The 6,315-nt window shown below is 51.3% G+C and overlaps 1 pseudogene; it reads left to right on the top strand.

The window, feature by feature from the left end:
• The first annotated feature begins 606 nt into the window (after nt 1-606).
• On the top strand, nt 607-1,152 carry LOC144148238 (programmed cell death protein 6 pseudogene; annotated as a pseudogene).
• The last annotated feature ends 5,163 nt before the right edge of the window (nt 1,153-6,315 follow it).

Here is a 6,315-nt window from a genome sequence, read left to right as displayed (position 1 = left end):
GGCCCGACGCTCGTGCCGTCGAGCATGGGGCCACCTCAGCGCTCTGCTCACGTGCTGCAAGCAGCCGGCGAAGCTCCTAGGCCTAACCCACCGAGTGGGCTAGAACTTAGTCCAGGAAACATCTTGCACCCTTGTAATTTGCTCAGTGGAAACCCCAGGCTGATGATGATGATGAACTTACGCAGTGTTACATTCCCAGAGTCAACCCCATACCTGCGATGGGGTATTGACCAACGCTTCCCCTGAAATTTTTATTTCTTGCGTGTCCCAAAACTCCCATAATGTTATCAATGCAACGCTTACAGTAGTTTCATGGCTACAAAAAATCCACGACGCTAGCGCGATTCAACCGCCCAGCACAGCGTCAAGTGACTTATATACCAATAGCACTTATACCAATAGCGACACGGCGACACCCTTTTCCGGAAGCATCATCATCATCAGTGCTGCCATTCCATTTGACGTGGAAGTCGGGACGCGTGTGTCTGAGCTCGCTCGCTGGGTCCTTCGGCCTGCTTGCCTTCAACATTCCGCGGCATCCTTCCTGGACCCCGACACCGGCGCTACGTGTATAGCAAGCGTATCCATCAAGAAGCGTACACGAGCATGTACTATCAGGGCCAGCAGCAACCACAGGGAGCGGACATCAACTACCTGCGGGGCTTGTTCCAGAACGTCGACAGGAACAGAAGCGGCGCCATCAACGCCCACGAGCTGCAAAGCGCCCTGTCAAATGGAACGTGGAAGCCGTTCAACCTGGAGGCCGCCAAGGTCATGATCCGCATGTTCGACCGCCGGGGCGTGGGCAAGGTCAACTTCGACGAGTTCACGTCCCTCTGGAACTTCCTCACCAGCTGGCTTAACTGCTTCCAGAGCTTCGACAAGGACCGCTCCGGATTCATCGACAGGCGAGAGCTCAGCGACGCGCTCACCCGCTTCGGCTACCGCCTCGGTCAGCCGACTGTGGACGCCCTGATCATGAAGTACGACCGGGAGGGCAAAGGCTCGATCAACTTCGATGACTTCATCCTCTGCTGCCTGAGCCTGCAGGCGCTCACTGACACCTTCCGTCGCTACGACACCGACCAGGATGGACTGATAAACATCCGCTACGAGGACTTCATCAAGGCCGTCCTTCCCCTGCTGGCGTAAAATGGGCCGTCTAATAAACAGGTGTCAAACTGTTTGCTAGCGACTAAATGTTTTCCTTGTAACGGCATTACTTGTTAAAGGGTAAATGTCGGACGTCCTGCCAGCGCACGTTTCTTCTCAATATTCGCGAACTAAGCAAGCTCCGATCTCGAAATGATGGCGTACGAATTGCAAGCGTAATAAGGCACATTTATGAATTCGTGCAGCTTGTTAAGCGAGCCCACAATGAGCACCCTTGCACACACAAGCGCAAAGGGCCCCATCGCGGCTGTAGGTGACGTTACGGTCACCATGCAGCCCGTTGTGTCGCGGGAGATGACCGATGACAAGGGCCCAGCGACTACAGCGAGGCGAGGCGCGACGGGGCGCCGGCACAGTAGACCGCGGCACGAGCAAGGAGTGCGAGGCCGACCCGCTTGAACCCAACAAAACGACTGCGCCAAAACGACTGAGCCATGGAGGCCGTTTATTCACGACGACCCATGACTACACCTACACGCGTACACACGCCATTGGCTAACTTCAATCACGTGTGTCGTTCGACAACGACATCTATTACACACTTTCTAACACAGAGGCGCACCTAGTGCACATACGCTCCGAAGGAGAGGGACACTTACCAACACCACACATTATTGTCATGTGTTATGCTTGTCATGCATTTGTATACCGCTGTTTGATTCAAAGGGTACAGCTCAAATATCATCAGCATCATCATCTTCAACACAGCCGATGCACTTACCCGGCAAATTGGCGTGACCGTGTCTGAAGCCTCCTGTATTTTCCAATTTATAACTCACCTGCGAACATGATCACAGCGGAGGGATGGGGCGGCGTAGTAATGCTGTGGCCTGACGTTAGACCCACAACGCCTCCAGGTCTAACGTCGCCAACCGATGCCCTTAGCGTACAATGAGTATGACGTTGCCTGGCATGTCGTCAGCCTCAACTTGGGGGTGGTGAAAACGTTTTATTGAGCTGGAACGGAGTTAGTTGAGCCGTTCCTCTCTTGCGGGAGGCGTTCTCATTTCAGGGGGCCCTGGGCACGTGCGGCCAGTTGCGCCCGGGATATCAGCTCTTGCTGGTCACCCAGGTCGCCGCTAGCCAGCGGGCCCTCCCACTGCTCAGGGGTTGGGTTGGCAAGGAGGCCCACACCATATGGTATAGGGTGCATGGGGATTGGCAGTGTTTGCATTTTGGAGAGTACTGTGCAGGATACTTAGCTTGAAAGCGTGTGCGATGGGGAAAGGCGTTGGTTTGCAGTCGCCGTGAGATGCACTCGTCAGTCTTGGGGAGGTTCGGATGGGGTGGAGAGAAGTGCTGGAGTTGTCAGCCTAAATGGGCTAGGATGTCAGCGTAGCGGAGAGGTATGGGCGGAGAAGCAGTTGGGTCATCAGCTTCCGAGGGTGCTCGGGGTATGAGGGTGCGGGCAGAGGCGTGGGCCGCCTCATTCCCAGGGAAAGCCGTGTGACCGGGTGTCCACACGATGCGGATATCGGGAATGGGCGTCGATCGTTGGGAAAGAATGCGGAGGGCAATGGCCGAGATTCGTCCAGCTTGGTAGTGGAGGCAAGCGGTCTGGGAGTCTGTCAGGATTGTCACGTACTCTAGATCGGTGTGGGCGGCCAAGGCGATTGCAATTTCTTCTGCTGTCGTTATGTTGTTGGTAAGGGTGGTAGCTGAGTTGACAAGACCTCCCATGGAGTCGACGACGACCGACGTGTGGGCCAGGTTTAGGCAAACAGTTGGTCTGAGCTCAACTGCTTCTTAGCTCGTAGCTCAGCCTCAAGGAATGGTGGGATCTGGCCTTCCTGCGCATACGAAAATTACGGAGTCGGCTGAATGCTGAAGTAAGTAGAGCACGCATTGCGACAGCGGCATTTAGTAACGGGGAACGGGGCGTACAAACCCATCGCGCTCTCACAAAGTTTACGTACTTTTTTTTTGCCAGCCAATGTATTCGGAATTTTTCAATGGGGAACGCAGACGATTACATGCGGATATGGGAAATAAAGCCCTCAAGATGCAGATGCAGAGCACATGCGAAACCAACGTTACTGGGCAAAACTCCCCGAGTTTCCTCGCGTTCTCGGCAAGTTCTCGTGAGCAAGATATGCTGCGCATATATTCAAGTATGATAACATCAGCAGTCTCACAGTACCGCCATAGACCCAAAATATGTAACTAAAGTTTGGGTTTGGGTTTGGGTTTAAAGCGCTGTTTCCCAGCCAAAATATGTGGACACAATTTTTATAGACGTTGTCATTTGTCAAAGTCAACACGAACGTTTTCGTCTGTCTGCTATAGCGCCGTCACCCATATCAGCCAGAAATGTTGCTGGTAGCTTTCTCGACTTTGGATCACTGAATCACTGGCAATCGGAGTGTTACCGGTCACCCGCAAATGGTGATTCAGGGGTGAGCCACCCATGGCTCGTCCGCTGGTCACGTGACCCACCGCAGATTATGACCCTGAGGAGGAAGTCATTGAGGGAGCGAGTGAATGGGTTGAGAAAGGTGGGGGGACCAGTACCGGAGACCGGAGAGGGGTAATGAGGTGGGAAAGATATACGAACGGGATAACGGGCAGCGGCCCAGCTATACCACGAGTAGGGAATATCAGAGGGGTGAACGGTTGGGGGAAAGAAATGTGGGAGACGATGTGACTCGTACACAGCGCCAATATCCGCTTGTCCGGATAGCACCGCATACCTGACAGTGCGGACGGCCTGTGGACTTCAGTATTTAGTGGAGTTAGAGATCACAGGGGAGGGACAATGTCTGCTCCTGTCTAATGTATGTAGCGTGCCTTCGTGACGTGAATCTGGATTTAGAGGGAAGTAGCATTCTTGCTGTCCGGAGGTTGTCGAGATAACAAATACCGCGAAGGCGCCACGAACTACAGGAGGGAGAGGGATAGGAATTGAGGGGGATAGGAATTGAGGGGGAAAGATATAGGGGAAAGGGGTGTTAACCGTCTGTGTGTCATATACGGCAAGCAAGCATAGACGTGGCAAATTTTCCTATGGTTTGGAAGGCCCACATTCCATCCTTGGGATACCTGAATTTGCAACAATTATTTTAGTGAATTCTTCATGTCAGCCTAGCTGTCATCTAGCTAGAACGGGTCACAGGCCACCATTATCCCATTTACAGGCGCATGGCTTAAGCTAAAATCTTACCCAAAAAACTGTTGAATGAAAGCTCGCGGGCGTTAATTCCTACTTCCCAGGGCCAACTCCAAACACGTACTATAGCTTTGTCTAGCCTTGGCCAAGTAACAGGAATTTGCACTATAATTGGTATTTTGTGTAGCATATGTCACAGTGGGAGAATCCTACGGCGCCTAAATGGGGGGCAGGCAAAAGGCAAGGCCCACGGACGGAAATACCCAGGGCGGTTTATTTCCAAAACCACCCGAGCGCTCCCGTCTTCTGCGTCATCAACGGTTCCCGCATTGCTTGTGCGGCCATAGTCGTTCGACACCGGCGCTACCGGTGGACGATGTTCGTCTATGCTGTAGCTGAGAAAAGCGGGAGCGGTTTTTCGCACTTGATCTCACCCCCCTTGTTCTCTGCGCATGCGCCACGTTGCTGAAGCAACGGAGGCGCCTCGTCGGCGTCCAGGACGTCGCGGCGCCATAGGCCATATTCAAACGGGTGGGCGTGGGGGTCTCGCACGTCGAAAGGCGCCGTACTTAAGCCTCGTCGCCGCATCAATAAATGCGATCGTGAAGCGCGAGGCATTCGGCGCACTTAGCTCAGCCTAGCGACGAACAGCTGATCTGACGATTCGTGTCAAATTACGATATGCGCTGGCTGTGGCTGGGCTAATCGGCGCTGCTAGCATGAGCTTTGTAGGGCTTGGCATTGATTAAAAACATTAATCCATATAGGCATTAATGACAGGCATTAATCAATTAATTGATCGGTTGATCGGTTGGTGGCAAAAACTGCATTTCGAGTTCGAAGTCTTTCTTTTTTCTTTCGGGATGAGGTGTTGAATTGTAAGGCAATATATCTTCTATGTGTGTGGTTGTCCAGATGGCGAGGTAAACAGAAACAGACTTTCGCGTAGTAGATGTGGCTGGAACGCGTGCTTAGTGTCGCTATTTCTTCAAGAAGCGTACCCAGAGCCTCTCGTCGTTGCCACTTCAAACGTGTGTCTGATGTAAGACGACAGCGTGCGATAATCTAACGTAGAGTTTTGGGGAGCCTGATTTCTATTTTAATGTATTCACGTCAGTTGAACAGATCGGTAAAATCTTTTATCGCGATTACTATATTAACCGATTAATCGGTGGGGTAATCTATGAATCGTAGCTTTAATCACAATGGTCGCTTGATACCACCGACGTCTTTGGCTGTCCACCATATCATGGTAGCGTGTGCTTCAAAAAACGACTCCGCGATGCAAGCACGATATTGTCATTTGCAAGGGCTGTATGCTTTGTTTTGTGTGCCCTGTTTTTATTTTATGAAGATATTCTGTTACACGTGTGTTGTATAAGGGAAAAGGGAGCTCGGGTTGCTCAACAAGAGGTTTTTAGGTGTGGTCAGTGTCAAGGAGTTACTAAAAGAGACAATCCATGCACGTGCCCGTGGCTGTTCTGGTTTAGTAATTAGCGAATAAATAGAAGCAGCTCCCTCCTGTGATACATTTCCGCCGCGAACTGTGTACATACGCATAACAAAACTGGTCTTACTTATTACAGTAATTAATATGCGCTGTGCAGTTCTATTTGTCACAAATTTTGGTGCAACGCTTCTGTTTCTGAGAAACTGGCGTCACACTAGAGAGGCCGTTCTAATAGGTTGAACAAGCGGGCTTTCAGTGTTGGCGATGTTGGTATAAATAAAGGTCTACATTCTCTTGGAAACATTGTGGATTGATCGACGTTTTGGTGAGATCAGTAGAACCATTTCTTTCACTGATGTTACTCAATTTACACGTAAATATGACTTCGGGTTTGGGACGAACAAAGACTAGAGTACGTGTCGTTTTGTTTTGCGTGCGCAAAAAATGCCTTGCGGGAATGCCAATCTCATTGAGGGTCTGCAGAAAGCGGCTAGCTCTAACAGTATGTGTCTTTCTTGGGGGACCGCCGTCAGCAGTACAGTGAACCAAGATGTGGTCTGAGAAAAATTATACCGTTAAGGCATCC

The sequence above is a fragment of the Haemaphysalis longicornis genome, unplaced genomic scaffold (genome assembly GCF_048455015.1).
Source record: "Haemaphysalis longicornis isolate Haplotype H1 unplaced genomic scaffold, Haemaphysalis longicornis Haplotype H1 scaffold_8, whole genome shotgun sequence".
In the NCBI taxonomy this organism is placed as follows: Eukaryota; Metazoa; Arthropoda; class Arachnida; order Ixodida; family Ixodidae; genus Haemaphysalis; species Haemaphysalis longicornis.
Note: the sequence above shows the minus strand (reverse complement) of the source record. Positions and strands in the feature narration are given on the sequence as shown.